Raw genomic sequence first — 19,490 nt, 5'->3', positions numbered from 1 at the left:
TTGGTGGTGATCAAAATATTCTTTATTTTAATTGTGGTGGTGGTTACACAGGTATAAACAGTTGTCAAAAGTCATCAAATTAGACATTTAAATTAGTGAATTTTGTTGTATGTAAATTATCTCCCGATAAAGCTTCTAAAAATAACATAATTTGATTACAGATAATTTTGCTGTATTTCTACTTTATAGTTTTTCTATGGTTTTAAAAACTAAAAAAGTTTTACACTTTATTTTCTACTTTCTAACTTAATCTCAAATAATAAACATTCCCCATATTACTAAAATCTCTGTAATCATTTAATTCCTGCATAATATTCCAATTATACATATGCCACCCTTAATTAATCATTCCTTACTGGTGGGAATTTAGATTGTTTTCTATTTTCCTCTAAACTAATACTCTGATAATACTTTGTATACATATTCTTGTATATTTTGGGGGCTTTTTTCTTATATTTTCTTTTGTGTGTGTGTGTGTGTGTGTGTGAGACGGAGTCTTGCACTGTCGCCTAGGCTGGAGTGCAGTGGCATGATCTCAGCTCACTGCAAGCTCTACCTCCCAGGTTCATGCCATTCTCCTGCCTCAGCCTCCCAAGTAGCTGGGACTACAGGTGCCCGCTACCATGCCCGGCTAATTTTTTGTGTTTTTAGTAGAGACGGGGTTTCACCGTGTTAGCCAGGATGGTCTCGATCTCCTGACCTTGTGATCCACCCGCCTCGGCCTCCCAAAGTGCTGGGAATACAGGCGTGAACCACCGCACCCGGCCTTTCTTTTATTTTCAAAGATAAAATTATTAGGAAAAAGTATAAGAACATTTTAAGAATATTTAAACATACCGTTAATTTTTTTCCAGGAAGATTGTACTGATTCAGCTCTCTCTAGTAGTACATCGAAACAGCAATTTTACTGCACTCCTGCCACAACTGAATATTATCATTGTTTTAAATATTTGTTTAAACTCTCTTCTGAAACTTTACACTTCAGCTCAGCATTGGCTTGTAACTCTTCTCTGTATTTCTGTGCAGAGGTAGTCCATATTATTCACCCTCCTTTGGGCAGGGTCCACTTCATCCATCCAAATATCCCAAGGATCTGGGATATTTGCAGATTCCCTGGGTCATGTAAGGGTCTACTCTGACATCATCTCATGTTATTCTACAGCTTGAGTCTGTCTGCATGTGTTACTTCTGTCTGGCCAGTGATCTCTCAGTGTGTTTTTGATTCCTCAGTGTTTATATCATCTCTAGTGATTAAAATTTTAACATAGCACAACACAGCATAGACACGGCACCTCTTTTCCTATGATGCAGCTCAGCAACATAGCATGATTCATCTTCCATGTAGAACAGCTGTGATTTGTGCTTCGTTGATGTCTGCCTCCCTACTTTTCCTCATAGCTCTCCTCTCATCTCCCCCATTTAGCATCTTTCACCGTTACAAGCAATGATCAGATAAACAGAGAGATGAAGGTAGTACAAAAGAAATCTAAGCCCTATCCTCCCTGTGGCTATGTTGGATCAATTTTCAGCCCATCTTCCCTAGTCCCTTCTCTGCTGGACTTAATGTTCCCTTCCTCCTGCCAGCTTAATCCTATCCAGGTCCTGAGTCAGTACTGACTAGAGCTGCCTTAGTTCCAGCAGGCTCCAACTGGTTCTGGAGTTGGTCTGGGATATGATCATCTTTTATTTCTGACTCAATGTAAGACTCAGCTTGGGTATGTACTCCTCTGTATTAGAGCTCCCAGGATGGCTTGATGCCATTCTCGTGTGCTGCAGTGGCACCGTCTGCTTGCCTCTGTTATTATATACTTCCCGCTTGATTCCAACTGCCTGGTGACAAGGCAGCCTTCCCCACTGGAGATGAGAGCTCCAGGAGGTCAGGGGCTAGCTCATCATCCATGTATCCCTGGCAATTTACACAGTCCCTGGAGCCTGGCCCAAGCCTCCCTGTTTCTACTCTTGTTTTCCTACAACATACTCCTCACACAGCAGCCATGATGATCATTTAGAAACATAAATCATCCTTTCCCTGTAATTTACCACTTTTCAGAGCAAGGGGTTGGTGCCCTACTTTTCTGAAATGGTATTTGTTGTGTTTTTGTTTTGGCTGGTGGTTTTGTGGTTCTCTAGCAGTTTTTATTTTTTGTCTGTGTTATTATGAACTAATAGGCTTAAAATATATTCAATATGAGATAGTCAATTTCAGTCACTATTGTTTTTGATGTAAAGATTGCCCCATCTTGCACCGGCAGAAGTTCTTTCAAACTAGTTCCTGGGAGATCTTTTTGACACAGCCCTGTTACCTTTGAGAGATTCTTTATTGCCACCGCAAGGTTTATCATCAGATTCATCTTACTTATTTCACCCTGGACTTGGACTCAGCCCTTCTCCATGAATTTCTGGTCCCTTTTAGTGTTAATGTTACTTAGAAACCATAATCTGAACACGTATGGATGTTTCTTGCCACTGGTTTGTCATTATTTCTAAGAATTTGAGTGGACAAAATTAGGGAATACTCATTTTGGTTGTCCTGTTTTACTACATTTCAAAATAAAAAAAAATCCCTAGTTGATGAGGAACATCTTTTTCCTTAGAGAAGAATTATAGTTATTAAATGTAGAAGAATTAGTGAAATTAGAAAATCCCCATTTAACAACACTAATGAAATAATTGATTCAGGCAATAAACATTAACAGATGCTAAAACCATTAAGAGAAGAGATGATAGGGACCTTTACAACAGAAGAATCAGGCTGTCTCATCTGAAGCCATTGATCAATGTAAGCGGTTTCAAAATGAGACAACCAGACATTATGTGCTGCATGATGTAATGCAATAAAAAATACACAACATCACTTACAAACTTTTCTTGCCAAAAAATGTTAAACTTGAGTTGAATCCAGACTTACGTCTAACTTTTAGTTTGCAGACCAGTTGGAGAGCAAATAGACAAATCCAGAATTTGAACCAATTTGTAGGACAGCTAACTCAGTTTCTTCCAGAAGTCAAGGACCAGAAAAAAAAGGAGTGTGGGGGGCGGGGAATCTGTTCTAAATTAAAAGAGACTTAAAAGACATCCCAAATGCCATGATTAGATCTCAACTGGATCCTGATTCAAATAAATCAATTGTAAATGGCAATGGAAGTTTTCACTGAGCAAGGTGACCATGGATGATTTCTTTCTTCTTTATACTTCTCTGGACAACTTTCTTTTCTTTCTTTTTTTTTTTTCTGAGACAGAGTCTTGCTCTGTCACCCAGGGTGGAGTGCAGTGGCGCGATCTCGGCTCATTGCAAGCTCTGCCTCTCAGGTTCACGCCATTCTCCTGCCTCAGCCTCCTGAGTAGCTGGGACTACAGGCACCCACCACCACGTCTGGCTAATTTTTTGCATTTTTATTAGAGATGGGGTTTCACCGTGTTAGCCAGGATGGTCTCGATCTCCTGACCTCGTGATCCACCCGCCTCAGCCTCCCAAAGTGCTGGGATTACAGGTGTGAGCCACTGTGCCTGGCCACTTCTCTGGACAACTTTCTATTAGCCCCTTGCTGCAATAGACATAACTCACATCATAATCATATATTAAATTTGGAAAATAAAAATAGGAATAAACTCTTCCAGGCTTCTCTCACATTCACACCAACAATGGTTATTATTTTATGCTATCAATGTCAAATCACTCTAAATGGCTTATCCCTGCTGTTTTAAGTGTCATTGCTCTCACTGCTAGAGAGGCAGAGCATCCTCTCATATGCTCATTGGCCATTTATACTTCTCCTTTTGTAAATTACTTTTTTGATGGTCTTGTCTATATTACAAACTTATCTTTCTATCATTGCTGTATAGTTTCATAGAAACTTGGGTAGTGTGGTGTGATCATTAACAGGAAAAGGTGAAGAAACTACTGAGGCTTGGCAGTTCCAGGGATTTCAGTGTCCTGGGTCCCTGAAAACCCAGCCTCTGTAATTCTCAGGGCAAGCATGCTTGCACAACCCCAGGGAGTGTCATCCACCAAAATACAGTGTGCTACTCTGTTCTGAAAGTCTACGTGGAGAACCGGTGGGAGAATCTCAGTTTTCCTTGGGTGCAGACCTCTATATGAGATAAAATGTAAAATAAGTCTGGCAAGTGGGAAAACTTTAAAATATGGATTACATTTTAACACAGAAAAAAATAAAGAACATGTAACAAACCATCAGAGAGATTTATTTATGAAAAATTTAGCTCCTCCTATTCAAACAACATTTAGTTTCAGAAAGGTAGTAAGAGCCCAAGGAAACTTTAACCAGATATCACTCAGCTTCAGCAAAGCATGGGAGGACACTTTCCTGCTCGTAGTCTTATTGTTAGGGTGTCTCCTCTATGTTCTTGTATTTTTTCTCTTTATTTTCTGTTCCCATGATCACTTTCTGACTTTGTCTCCAGGATTCTGTTATTAAAACTATCCAGTATAAAAGGGATTCCCTTTTCCTCATCTTTTTCTCTTGAATGTTTCTGAGTTAGTCTGCTAGAAGTCAAGTTCTAAGAAAGCAGGACAATTTCAGGGAATTATCATATATTTACGTGATGCTGTGGCAGGGGGCAGATACACAATATAGAGGGGTCAATGGATTAAGAAAAATAAAAGGTCAGCAGCCATATGCTTGAAAGAAATTAGCTCAGGAAAACTAATTTGCTTGAGTTGGGAGAAGCAAGGGAGATTCAGAGAGAACCACAAAGAGGAAACATTGAGCATCTATTCTGTACCATCCCTTATTGACATTGCATTTCATTCTCATAATTCTAGGAGATAGACATGCTATCTGTATTTCACAAAAGAGAAAACGGAAATTCAGAAAGGCCAAGTGAGTTGCCAAATGTTACACAGCTTGTAGGTGTTGTTAGCACAATTCAACACCAACTCTGTTTAGCCTTGAATGCCATACATACTCTTTCTAAAATCACCCTGCTTCCAAAAACGGATAGAAAAAGAAAATGGACCATGAAGAAATCATGGATTCTAGGATATCCATTTTTGTAAAGTAATAAAAGAGGCATTTGTTCAAAGTTAAACAAGAGTTCTATAGAATCATATTAGGCTGGTGCACCAACTTTACCTATGACCACTTTTCCTTAAGAACCACAGGTAGCAGGATTGTTCAGACTATGCAACTGGCAAACTGAGAAAAGATTTAAGTCAAACTTACTCAGGTATCCAGAAATGGGATTATTTTAATTCTATGGGAAAGTTCATTTCAAGAATGGTCATGGTCTGAGGAAAAGAGGAAAAATAGAAAGTAGAACATGTATTTATGGTTTATACCTCCTGAGGATATTGTGGTAGAAAACAATTTAAATGCCTCTAAACTTTGGCAGGTGATACTCACTTTATCTGAAATCTCCTCTATCACCTTTTTCATCTCCTTGAAGAACTCCTATTGATCCTTAAAAGCTAAGCTCAGACGTTACCTGCTCAATGCTTCAGAGTTAATCAGCCTGTTCCTTATCATCATTTCTGTATTTCTCTCTTATTTTGAGGCTCCTGTTGGCTCATGTACTATAGCTCTAGCATTCTTCACTGTTGACATAGATGGATTCTACTGACCTCCTACTGCAAGTGATGGTGATGACTAGTGATGTCATCACTATCATGGATAGCTCATAATCTCTTCTCTAGAAGTGTTACATCACCCTGTGTCTCTCATGCCCAGAAGGAAAGCCCATTCAGTCTCCAATCTGTGCAACACCTCTCTCTAACCACAGCTCCTGATCCTTTCAGCTTTCTTACTTTTAAACCCATTCTTTCACCTGAATGAGCTGTCCAAGTCATTTGCTTAGACGCTGTCAATTGCTTAGACCCTGTGTCCTATCTCTCTCACTACTCTTTTGTCAATATTCTTAACTATCATCCAGTTTTTGAGTTCATTGCACCTGCCCAGAAAAGTCATAACCTTGGATCAATCCAGCTACTCACCTTCCCACTGCCATACTTGAATTGCTGAGTGCCAGGAAAAAAAGGTAACATACCCATGCAGATTATTGACAATATAAAGTCATTCTTTTAATCTTTAGCTTGACCATGTAGCTATGCAGCAGTCCTTCTCTGAGACTCAAGTCAGCCCAATCCTATTATTCTACAGTAGCTCTTACAGATCCTTACCATTTTTTAGAAGCCACCTACCTACCACCCTCTCCATTATTCTTGGATGCCACAGCTCTCACCTACCGCATAGAGGCTTCTTGACTGCACTCTGCCCCTTCCCTCATGCCTTTAGAAACACTGCATAGCAGTGACCCCTGGGTGAAGCCACTGTCACCTATGTAAGATCAGGAGGCAAAACCTTCAACCGATGACTTGGAGGATAAGAAGGAATGAGAATATGTTAAACTCAAAGTCATTGGACAGGATAGCAGTGAGATTCACTTCAAAGTGAAAATGACAACACATCTCAAGAAACTCAAAGAATCATACTGTCAAAGACAGGGAGTTCCAATGAATTCACTCAGATTTGTCTTTGAAGATCAGAGAATTGCTGCTACTCATACCATAAAAGAACTGGGGATGGAGTAAGAAGATGTGATTGAAGTTTATCAGGAGCAAATGAGGTCATTCAGTAGTTTAGGTATTCTTTTATTTGTTTTTCTTTTCCCTCAATCATTTTTTTATTTTTAAAATAGTTCCTTTGTAATGTGGTACTCAAAATGGAATTGAAAACTGGCACTCCATCTCTTTAAAACATCTGGTAATTTGAATTCTAGTGCTCATTATTCATTATCATTTGCTTTCATTGTGCTGATTTTTGGTGATCAAGCCTCAGGTCCCTTCGTATTGCCCTCTCCTTTTTAAAAATTACATGTGTGCACAGAGAGACCACCTGTTTTAGGACTGTGCATTTTCAGGCTTGTAGCAATAAGTAAGATCGACCAAGGCAAGTGTTTGTAAAGACTTCCCAATTGGCCCTAAAGTTCTAGCATGTGATTGCTTCACTCCTGGACTGTGACTTTCACTGGGGGATGTAAGCTTTTCAGAGAACTGAACTGTGGAAAAAATGACCTTTCCTTAACTTGAAGATAGCTTTAAAATTAGAGAGTCTAGACCAAAAGAAGAGGAATAGCATATTGGAGTCAAGATGACAGATAAGGTGAGAGTAATGACTAACTCCAAAGATGGCTTCACTGAAAAGAATGCATTTTAAGATCTAAAAAATAAAAATCTTGTCAGAAGATTCCATCATCCTGAATCATAAATCAGACAATGTGACTCTCTTCCTGTCCTCAAGATCCTTCAACGTAGCCATTGGAGGAGTATGATTATTTTTTAGTTATTGAAGGATTGTAAGGTAAAATAAAAGATGAATGGATGAAAATGGCTAGAATTTTACATTGAAAAATAAAATCCAAACTCGTTTGACAGTATACAAAGACATTTTTGAGCTCTTTGTCAACTTTCCCAATTATATCTCTCCACTTAGTCTTCATATTCTATGCCCCAGCCAGACTGAAATATTTGCAATTCCAAGAAAGTTCCACATGCCATCTTTGCCCCATGCTGCTGCTCAGGTGAGTCTCTGTGTCTCCTGCTTAGTTTTTAGTTTTATTTATTAATAACCTTCCAAAAAAAAAAAGTCAATTAGTTTTCCCAAAGCTACGTGATCCCTCAAGAACCATGTGCATTTTTATATTACTTATCATATGGCATAATATTCTTCTACTCATTTGTCTGTCTCACCAAGTAAATGTTCCTTGTGAAAATACATCAGGCTTTACATCTTATATCTCTTTCATCTTTGAATCCATCACCAGCACCTAGCATAGTACCTGGTTAAAAGAGACTATCCAAAGAGTTGAAAAAAGAAAGAACAGGTGGATTATTCAAAATATTTGTATTTCCGTTTCAGTTATTTATTGTTGTTATAAGCCATCCTAAAATTTAGTGGCTCAAAAGAGCAATTTATTATTATCTCTTAAAGTTCTGTTAGGTTAACTGGGTTGAGCTGAGTCGTTCTTGCTCAGAGTCTCCCAAGTAGGTGCTAACAGATGGTGGCTGGGGTTGGAACCATTTGAAGGCCCAAATGAGTTTTATGGTCAAGAGAGCTGTACCATATGGCCAGTTATTGATTGGCAGTTCTGCTGAGACTGTCTCCTGAAGCTTCTATATGTGGTCTTTGGATGTGACTTGAATTTCTCACAGTATGACTGAAGTGTTTCAAGAGCATCCCAAGAGGAATGTTCCATGTGGCCCAGGGGAAAGGTGCAAGGTTTCTTATGACCTAGGCTTGGGAGTGCTGTAATATCATTTCTGCTTGATTGTATTGGTCAAACAAAAACTGAAGATCAGTCCAGATAACAGGGGAGGGAAATTAGACTTCACCTCTTGATTTGGCAATTGTGCATATGTGCAGGGAAACAAGAAACTGATGGTGGCCATCTTTGGAAACAAACTATCATAATTTGGAATGACAATTTTAAACAAGACATTAAAATGTGCTACTATCCAAGACCTTTTCCTCCATTTGGCTATTTCACTCTTGAGAAGTATTTCCACTTATGGGATAAACAGGATTATGTGAAAAGATTATCAATGAAGTACCTATCATTTCATCTATTCTATAAAAAGTTTGAACCTGAAGGTTAAAATAAGATTAGGAAATGACTTACATGTTTCCATTGTCTTTTCACTCTTAGATGGCCCTTATAAACATTTGAGAACTGATGATAATACAAACCAGCCAATCCTCAATTTTTCTCCTTTTGACTTTACAATTCTATCATTTTGATCTAAAAGATTAAATTCAGAAAACACATTTCTTTTAGAATATTAATTCCTGTATAACTGGAACTTTTTCCTTTCTATAGTTTAAAATTACCTTCACTGCTGCCAAAAGGTGAACAAGTATCTATTGACTATGACAACAAAATAATACAGTGCTCTAGTAGTGACGGAATTATGTATTTAATGTCATTTATTTTTCATTTGGGAGTGAATTCTCTAGTAGCCAGTGAACACTTCTCTGGTATAGAACATAGCTATTTAATTTTAAGATGAAAAGTAAAGAATCCATCATCCACTGAATGAGAACATATTAACACTTGGCTGTAGGATGGGACTAGATAGAAATGTGTTGCAATTGTAAAGGGAGAAGAAATAACATTTAAAACAGTCACTCTTTTCTTCTAAAAGAAATGGCCTAATTCAATGTCAATTAATCTGTATAGTGCTTACTTTCCTTTATGCCAGAGAAGCAAAAGAAGAGAAAGAAAATTTCAAAGTCTCTGCAATTCTTCAGTGCCACTGAAATGTGAGATGGGAGTTGGTGGCTCATGCTAAGCAGACACCCAAGAGTCCATGGACAGGAGAGCATGAAGAAGAAAGATGAAGATTCTGCCTATCACATGAGGACAGGGATCCCTCTCTTCAGCAAAGTGCCCCACAACTTGGGTAGCACCTGGTCATCTTTCATGCTTTGTCTCATCCCTTACTTTCCAAAATCCTCTTCAGCTTCTCTCTTCTGTGTTAATAGGGTGGAGACGTGGACAATGTAGAAAAGGATGTGTATCAAGGGAGGGGGCAAATAATGGGCTGTGTGAAACCCCTCCATCATCTCAAGCTTTCAGCAAAGTCTACCACACAAGCAAATGTCTTGTGTGAGTGAAGTTCTCAGGGGTAAAGAGACTGTGTTTCACATCTTGGGCAATATGGTGCAGAAACAGCATTTGAGGAACAGCATATGCAGCAAGAAATGTTAAGGGGCATGTAAATATCATACCAATCACCACTTATTCCCTCCCTCCATCCTCCCTCTCAAAAGTACTTTTGGAAAGATTGGGAGGGATTCAAGGCTACTACAGCTTACAGGTTAGGGTTGAAATAAATCTCATTTTAATCTCAATAAGCAGGACAACTCAATCTACAAGTAGCCTACAGTTTTTATTTAGATCTAGTTCTCTTAGGCTTTGTATTCCTAGAAGGCAGAGATTTGGGGATAATTTGCCTCTGATTCGCCATGCTTTGCTTACTAAAATGTATATACATGCTAAATGTTGTTGTAGTTGCTAGAAGGAAGGAAGGAAGGAAGAAAGAAGGGAAGGAAGAGGAAGGAAGGAAGGAAGGATTTTATAGATTCTTTAAATAACTAGACAGAGAGTTTTTACTCCAAAGAGCAATTTTGAGCTCCAAGATACTAATTTATAAAAGATAAAAATAAGCGTGAAAAAAGTTTTCTATAAGTTACCAATGACAAATTTTAATTTTTAATTATACCAGGGGAAAGAAATGTCAGAGGCTCTTTTTAGTTAGGCAAGTTACCAAAGACATAGGTTATGAATAAATATTAATTGGTCTAGAGCTAAAATAAATTAGGTTAAGATAATTCTAAAAATGTTTATATTAACAAAGACTCCAAACTAAAGCCCATCATGTTTATGCAACATTTATGCAAATATTTACAGCTTTTTCAATAGATAGATTACTCCTGTGATATTGGAGTTTGTAAAATAATATTTTGCATGCAAATTATTTTATAGTTGGTTTATATAAACAGATTGGGGTTGGCTTGGTATAGCACTTGGGCTTATCTGTAGAGCAGCTATTAGAGCTATATATGGTTTTTGCTATCATCCAAGAACGTTACCTTCAATTAGTGAACGATATGACCCCAGTGGGATGCCATCTACTCAGGAGCATTGTAAAGCACTTTTAGATTTGACAATGGCCCCATAGAACTCACTCAATAGGATGGGCTGTACTTTAAACTCATAAAGCTCAAGAAAGAGAACACAGCTTCCTTGCGTTGAATCAATGGAGACAGCAGGTGCCAAAAGAAATTCAAGACTCAATGCACACATGAAATTTTTAATAGCATTACTTTCTATAAGGACAATAATGCTAAAGAATGAGTCAAGGCGGCCGGACGCGGTGGCTCACGCCTGTAATCCCAGCACTTTGGGAGGCTGAGGCGGGTGCATCACGAGGTCAGGAGATCGAGACCATCCTGGCTAACACGGTGAAACCCCGTCTCTACTAAAAATATAAAAAAAATTAGCCAGGCGTGGTAGCAGGCGCCTGTAGTCCCAGCTACTCAGGAGGCTGAGGCAGGAGAATGGCGTGAACCCGGGAGGCGGAGCTTGCAGTGAGCCGAGATAGCGCCACTGCAGTCCAGCCTGGGCGAAAGAGCGAGACTCCGTCTCAAAAAAATAAAAAATAAAAAATAAATGTTTAAAAGAATGAGTCAAGGCAAGGTCATCCTTATGAAGATATCAAAACTACCCGCTCCAGATTAGTCTCTGTAAAATCACTTTTTTAAAAAGTTTATAACCGATATAGTTAATACCCCTCTTTCTTGAGTGCCTCAAAATTCTGCTTTTGATTCAGAAGACTTCTATGTCAGAGTTGCTTGTGTTAAGCTGCTCCATTTATTTTTCCTCAGCTATACTATATATTCCATCTCTTTCTGTGCTCTTAGACCCCAACTATTCTCTATTTCTCTAGATCATACCCAACCTTCAAAGAAGGTCCAGTCTCCCAGTCACCTCCTTATACTTTTCTCCAACACTGCCACCCTTAAGTGATTATTCCCACCTCCCAGTACCCATAACTGTCTGTGTCATTCATTAGTCATTGGGCAGAAGGCACGTTGTAAAGTAAGAATCTCAGCTTAAACCTAGGTGATGATCGCTGCTTTAAGACTCCCTGCCCAACTCCAAGGCTATGTCTACTGAGACCCTGAGAATCTGACTATGGTATGGAAGCAAGAATCTCAAAGTGCTTGCATCTTTTAGACTATTATTAGGCCTATCCTGTTTTCTTCTGGCACAATGCCAGAAAATAAACTTTCCCTTGCAAACTATTCATTCCCCTGTCTAGGGAGAGGCTAAATGAGGGTTTCAGCCATCCATCTTTACTCAACTTTTTTTTTTTGTCAAACTCATTATTATACATAATCAAAACTGAGCTCTTAAAAACCTAGTGTACTTAACATAACTATTATTAATCCTGAATTGTTTTACCCTAACTAGAATCATATAAGAAGTCTCACTGTAGACCATAAGGTGCTAGGGCTGGAAAGGAATTTAGAGTTTTATTACTCCAAATCTTTGTTTTATTAAAAGAGAAAATTGAGACCCAGAAAGAGTTAAGAATTTACCCAAAGTTCCAAAGGGGTACAGTAATGGAGCCAGGTCTTAGATTTAGATGTCTTGATTTCAGTTTACTATACTCCTTTTATGCCTTTCTGCCTCTTCTCTAGGGAATTCCCTAGGTAAATATATACCCCTTCTTCTTAAAAGAGGATTATCAGCCAGGCACAGTGGCTCATGCCTGTAATCCCAGCACTTTGGGAGGCCAAGGCGGGCAGATCACGAGGTCAGGAGATCGAGACCATCCTGGCCAACATGGTGAAACCCCGATTCTACTAAAAATACAAAAATTAGCTGGGCATGGTGGCATGCACCTGTAGTCCCAGCTACTCGGAAGGCTGAGGCAGGAGAATCACTTGAACCCAGGAGGCGGAGGTTGCAGTGAGCTGAGATTACACCACTGCACTCCAGCCTGGTGACAGAGTGAGACTCTGTCTCAAAAAAAAAGAGAGAGAGAGAGAGAGGATAGTCTTGGTCAATATGATTTTTGAACGTGGCAAACCATCCCCATTTTCTTTGCTCTACCAGAGTTCTTGACAAAGAGCATAAAGGAATCCTGGAGGTGGTGAGATTAATTGAAGGACAGACTTGAGTCAGATAACACTACCTGCTCCTTCACAGCATCAAATGGATTAAATGTGATAATGCAAACAACCTAACACACATAATAGGTTGATATATGATGACTTGCCTTTTTTCCTCAACTCCAGAAATCAATTTCAATAATCAGGTGGGGAAACCAGCAGGGAATCCCATGTCTGGAACTGAAAAATGATGATGGTGGTCAAAATAAAATTTTCTGTTCTAAAATAAATGCACATGAATAAAAATATGAAAAATTGAAAATTCTAGCTTAGAGACTTATTTATTCTTTTAGGGTACCAGTCTTTTTATTATTACAGTGTAAGTGGAGAATGTTTCACCATGGACACAGTTGTGTATGCTAAATAGAGATTTTACATTGCTTGAGTTTCCATTCGAGTTTACTTTTATGAGCATCATGCCTAAGGGAACAGCCTGACAACTACATCATATCATTTGTGAGTTAACTTTTTAAATCTGAGTTTAACAAATGGAATTGAGATTTAGAAGCTAAAAGAATAAAGAGGCATAAAAATAGCAAGAAAGCCTTAACTCTGTGGCTCCAGATTATTCTGATGTATCGACTGACAAATTTTTCACTTTTCTAATTTATCCTCTTCTTTACTGTTTACTGATAAGAAAATTATTTCTATAGGAGATCTTTAAGATTCTTCATTTGTGTAGTAAGTAGATTACAACAACAAAACTGCAAACTCCTTAGAAGTAAAAGAAAATGTAGTTTTTCAAACATAGAGAAGTGAAAATAATGATGACTTTGAGCATCTATTTTGTGCTAGGTACACTCAGCTAGGTAATTCTGGATGTGTCATTGAGCCTTGCCATAATTTTTCAAGGCAAGTACTATTAATCTGTTTCACAGAAGAGAGGCATAGAAATTAGTTGGCTTACCCAAAACACATGGATGATAAAGAGTGGAGCAGTCAAACCTGCCACTATAGGGCCCTGCCAATTCCTATGCAGCCTTCCTTAAAAGAAGCAATGGAAATATATTTAGCTTTAGAGTCAGGAGATGTAGGCTAGAACTCAGGTCTTTATTTATAAATGTTTGGAGCTTAGACAAGATAGATGGTTGTCTGGGCTTTAATTTCTTTATCTATAAAATGAGAATGCTAGCGCCTACCTCAAAGTGTGTTGTGAGGAATAAATGAATCCCTACAGTCTGTGAAAGTGATTTTTAAGCTGCTGAAAGCAACCAAAGGGAAGGTGTTTGGTGGTGGCTCTCTCAGTGCCTGCTACAATGATCTGCCACCTCCCACTCACCTTTCAGGATGGCCTTGAGGAGTTTGTGGACAGTGGATGCCAAGGTCAACACAAGCAGCAATGTGAGAAGATGAGTTACGAACCTTTTTAGGAGCTCTGAAAGGCTCAAGCACTCAATAAAATAGTTCTTAGAAATTTAGTTTTTCAAAAGCAACTAAAACAGCCTTGCAGAATTACAGAAGCCAGGAGAATATCTTCAAACCTTAGTTAGAAAATGAAGACCCTTGAGTAACTAGGCAGAAACTTTAATCGAATATACCCCATTAGATTTTCAGGAACGTATAGAAACTATGTAGCATAAAGGTTTATTTTTTCAGATAAGGAACATGAGATCTGGATACCATACTAATCAGTAGCAGAATTGGGACTAGAACCCAGGCCTCCTGGTTCTGAGTCTGTGCTCCTATCTACTATATGAATTGCTCCTCTAAATGCATTCAAATGCATAGGAATGGCATTGACAACAAAGTTAATGACAAAGTATTAACTATTAAGGCCCACCAGTATGGACCTGGATGGGTTTGAACTTACCATCTAACCTTGAGCAAGTTACTTCACATCTGTGCCTCAGTGCCCTCATCTGTAAAATGTATTATGATAATGCCAATTTCATGGATTATTATGAAGGTAATACACAGAAAGTTCTTAACACAGTGCCAGTCGTTGCTCATTTCTTAGTTATTGTATAATCATCAATCCTCTGCATGTCATCAAACCAGAATTATGACTACCTGTGCCTCTCCTTTTTAGGATAACCGCAAACGATCTGGGAGCCTACCAGGAGACAGCCTGGATGTAACTTAGGCAGATCCTGTCTGCTTCTTCCCATATTAAGCAGAGTTTGAAGCAATCATAACATGATAGGATGTGCCTTGATATGAGGGCATAAAAGGAGATGTAGCACTCATTCTGAGAATTTGAGCCTGAGTCCCAGTTTTTTCACCAACAAATGAGAATACTAATACTCATTCTTTTTAACTTTGTGATACTCAAAACTGTCAGCTTCCATAAAAATTATAGACTATTCATTGTTATAGAAATTTAAAGCAAAAAGCAAAAATGCTGGTGGTTTTTCTTCTTGGTTTTATAAGCCACAGCCTCTCAGGGAAGTGGCTTTTTTACTTCCTTCTCACACTCAATATCTGGGGATTTAATGTCAGAAATGGGTTAACATTCTATTAATTACATTTGATCTCATGGCCATGAACTTGGGTATTTGCTCACCTCTAACAAGGAAAATGTGGTCGTTGCCTTAGAACATGAGATCCTTTCTGAATAAATTGCGAAAGTCTTTTCAACAGCCTGCTTGTTCTTTTTACATAGGAGCTTAGCTTTGGAATTACGTGAAAGCCACGCTAACCAGCTACCTGCTTTGTGTACTGTCCTAACAATTTGGCCTTTGATTTTATGTTTCTTTCAAAAGCATACAAGCAATAGGCAAACATTATTCATCAAACTGGTTTGATGACATTCTTTTGAATTTAGCTTTTTTTATTCTCCTATGGCACAGTCACATCTATTCTCAAGGCTATGATGACCCACGTGTGCTGAGGCCTCTGGGCAGAAGTGCCACATTAGAGCTTTCATTGGACAGATCAAGAGCTCCAGAGTTCCTGCTGGCTGCCTACAGAAAGATATTTAGCATTTTCTCTGCGATTGCCTCCTTCCCTTGCCACAGTTTTCTCAGAGTTGTCTTAGAGGAAATATTCATCTATATCTCTGTTAAGAGCTTTGATGCATAAGGACCCCGCTTGCAGGCGCTGTGAGGCTGCATCTGGCAGATGTGTTGATGTATAACTAGCAAAATTATTTAAGTTCAATCTGATCAATACTGTGGTTAGTATTAGCCTCACACTCCTCCTGTGCATCCTTCACCAAGCCCACAGTTTCTGCCCAGCCATGGTCCTTGAATCTATACTGCCTGATGTGGACACTTGTGTTAAGAATAGCTACTCTCAAAGGTACTCGCATTGTCACATTTTGAACTTCTCTGCCCTTTCTTCCTTTCCTCCCTCCCCACTCAATCCCCAACTTCACATACCCAGAAATCCTAGAAGCTTCCTCCCAGTAATCTCCTTGGAAGAAGCTGACCAGGCTCAGGGGAAATAAAGTAGCAGAGAAGTCCATATTGGCCTCTTCCTGTGGTTTCAGCTCTAAAAGGGAAACAAAAGCCCTAGTTGGAGACTAACTAGCTGTTTACCCACTTCACACACATGGTAAATGTTCTCTGCTGTTAACTCTTGTTTCCATTTGACTAAGTGAGAAACCTTATGTCTAGGGATAAAGTGACTGACTCCAATGGGAGGTCACTTTCAGAAGAAACAGAAATAGATGGATTCCACAGCACTAACCAATGCTAATATTGGGTGTGTTAAAAATAAACATGTGTTTTCCCTCAGTGAAATACAACTTCCCCAACCATTTCTTTTTTCCTTTCTCTTTCTCAATATTTCATTAATGCAAACTTTTCCTAACTCAAAAGGTATTCCTGCATACAGATTGGTTTCCACTAAGAGAAGTATGTTTTGATAAAATTTACCCAAAGTGAGCACCATAAACATAGCAGCATAACATCACCTATGGTCACGCTGAGATTGTAACCAGTGAGGTAAATCTGAGCCAAAGACAGCTTTATATCTTTAGTGGCTTTATTCCCTTTCCACTCAGTGGCTTGCTGAAATAGCTGTAATAATTAAACAGAGAACTTCTAAGCTATCTAGATTATATAAAGATAGGTGCTAAAAGTCACACTAGAGTGGGAAAAGTTTTGTGTGGCAATATGGCTAGGTTACTAAACTGCCTTATACAGAACCTAATGCAATTAGTACTTCTGACCATAGACTTTCCACTCCTTTTTAAAACAGTAATACTAGCAAAGAAGCAATAGAAAGCAAAGAGATCACAATGGTAAACTCAGAGGTTCAGATCTTTGCTCTGTCACTTACTGTTTATGTGAACTTGGACAGGTAATTGAACATTTCTGTGTTACTTTATTCATCTATAAACATGAATATTAGTAATACCTTTCTCTCAGGCCTGCTTTGAGGTTATGAGAACACACACATGCATACATACATACATATACATCCATACTTACATACATAAACACACAGATATAGTAGTGCTCAAAAAATGTTGGATGTTGTTAACATTTGCTGCTATTAGGTTGGTGCAAACATAATTGTGGTTTTTGCATTGTTGGAATTTGCCATTTGATACTGGAATACATTCTTAAATAAATGTGGTTGTATTATACATCATTTTACTGCACATTTCTCACTTTATTTTATTTTATTGTTATTAGTTTTTGCTAATGACATACTACTTGCTGTTTATTTTATATATGTTTTAGACTATGGAAATGATGTTAGACCAAAAGCAAATTCAAGTGATTTTCTTATTTGAGTTCAAAATGAGTGTAAAGCAGCGGAAACAATTCGCAACACCAACAACGCATTTGGCCCAGGAATTGCTAACGAATGTACAGTGGAGTGGTATTCGAGAAGTTTTGCAAAGCAGAGGAGAGCCTTGAGGATAAGGAGCGGAGTGGCCAGCCATCAAAAGTTGACAATGACCAGTTGAGAGTATTTATCGAAGCTGATCCACTTAAAACTACAGGAGAAGTTGCTGAAGAACACAACGCCAACCATTCTATAGTCATTTGGCATTTGAAGCAAATCGGAAAGGTGAAAGAGCTTGATAAGTGGGTGACTCATGAGCTGAGTGAAAATAAAAAAAATCGTCGTTTTGAAGGGTCGTCTTCTCTTATTCTATGTAACAACAATGAATCATTTCTCAATCAGATTGTGATGTGTGATGAAAAGTGAATTTTATATGACAATTGGTGACAACCAGCTCAGTGGTTGGATCGAGAGGAAGTTCCAAAGCACTTCCCAAAGCCAAACTTGCACCAAAAAAAGGTCACGGTCACTGTTTGGTGGGCTGCTGCCAGTCTGATCCGCTACAGCTTTCTGAATCCCAGCAAAACCATTACATCTGAGAAGTATGTTCAGCAAATCGATGAGATGCATCAAAAACTGCAATGCCTGCAGCCGGCATTGCTCAACAGAAAAGGGCCAATTCTTCTCTCAACAATGCCCGACCACATGTCACACAACCAATGCTTCAAAAGTTGAACAAATTGGGCTATGCAGTTTTGCCTCACCTGCCATATTCATCTGACCTCTCGCCAACCAACTACCACTTCTTCAAGCATCTTGACAACTTTTTGCAGCAAAAACACTTCCACAACCAGCAGGATACAGAAAATGCTTTCCAAGAGTTTGCCGAATCTGGAGGCATGAATTTTTAGGCTACAGGAATAAACAAACTTATTTCTTGTAGGCAAAAATGTGTTGATTGTAATGGTTCCTATTTTGATTAATAAAGATGTGCTTGAGCCTCATTATAATGATTTAAAATTCATGGTCCAAAACAGTAATTACTTTTGCACCAACATTTCTTGTGTTCTTACTATGCACCAGTACAGTGCTAAGCATTTTACATGTGTAAATTCAGTTATTTCTTACAACCACTCAAAGATGTAAATCATATTATAGGCTCTTCCAAATGATGGAGATACTAGGGGCCAAGTTTGCTAGGCAACTTGACTTAGGTCACACAGTTAATAAGCAACATTGGGGCTCAGGCCTTATTAGAGCACCTTACTAGACACTCTGGATTGCCTCCCCACTGTTGAATGCTAGACAAAGGACTCACTGCCCAGGCTGCCATTTGCAAGTAGCCGGCCATTCTGTCTATAGCGTTGAGTCATCAGAGTATACATATGGACATGCAAACACCAAAACATCTGAACTATTTGGTGTGTCTACCTCCCATTTATTCAATAATTCATTCAAAAGCATTTATTGAAAGCTTGTTCTATACCAGGCTCTGTGCAAGTTCTGAAGGGTCCAGAGATGACTGAGACAAGTCCTTGCCCTTGGGAGCATTCCAACTCAAGTCAGGGGAACAGAAGTATTAAAAACAATTATACATGGCTGCCTGCTACCTAGCGCTGTGCCCTCAAATAAAAAGGAGGCTTCCAAGGTGAACTGAACCAATGCCCAGCCCTACGCCCAAAACCCTCAAGGTAAGAATTTTCTTCTTCAGTTCATCTTCCTCAACTGATAATTAGTCCACACATAGAGAGTCACTTTTACCAATAAGCTATTCCACTGTGAGGGTTTCAATTTCCTTCGTGTAGCTAGAGCTATTCCCAAAGACAAGTCTTCTCATAAGCAACCAGCTCCCCATAGGAATCCAACATTTTCCATAATCTCTTCCATTTTTTAGTATATCTTTGAGGTGTTACTTAGCTGAACAAGAAAAGCAGTTTTGCTTATGACTGGGTCTTTGCTTAGATTGAAATAGGGAATCCTCATTGTTTTATCTTGACACCAAGGGCTTAAGGATCTTAGGCCCTTGCAGACTACAAAAATGTCACTAGGAAATTAAAATCTTAAAGATAAAAATAGTGGCATAGTTTTATTTATTTTTCCATTCTATAAATACTT

General features: G+C 38.7%; 1 long non-coding RNA gene and 1 pseudogene across 1 annotated transcript in view; one reads left to right on the top strand and one right to left on the bottom strand.

The window, feature by feature from the left end:
• Positions 1-6,295: 6,295 nt before the first annotated feature.
• LOC107973763 (small ubiquitin-related modifier 1-like) lies at positions 6,296-9,629 on the top strand (annotated as a pseudogene).
• Positions 9,630-11,226: 1,597 nt separating this feature from the next.
• The window catches only part of LOC129135469 (uncharacterized), a 180,074-nt gene continuing 171,810 nt past the window's right edge, over positions 11,227-19,490 (bottom strand). Inside the window, exons 4-5 of the long non-coding RNA XR_008536340.1 lie at positions 16,016-16,127; positions 11,227-12,869 (exon numbers count right to left, since the gene is read on the bottom strand). This is a non-coding gene — a long non-coding RNA (uncharacterized LOC129135469). The remainder of the gene's footprint in view (positions 12,870-16,015; positions 16,128-19,490) is intronic.

This window comes from Pan troglodytes, chromosome 1 (assembly GCF_028858775.2).
Source record: "Pan troglodytes isolate AG18354 chromosome 1, NHGRI_mPanTro3-v2.0_pri, whole genome shotgun sequence".
Classification (NCBI taxonomy): domain Eukaryota; kingdom Metazoa; phylum Chordata; class Mammalia; order Primates; family Hominidae; genus Pan; species Pan troglodytes.
Note: the sequence above shows the minus strand (reverse complement) of the source record. Positions and strands in the feature narration are given on the sequence as shown.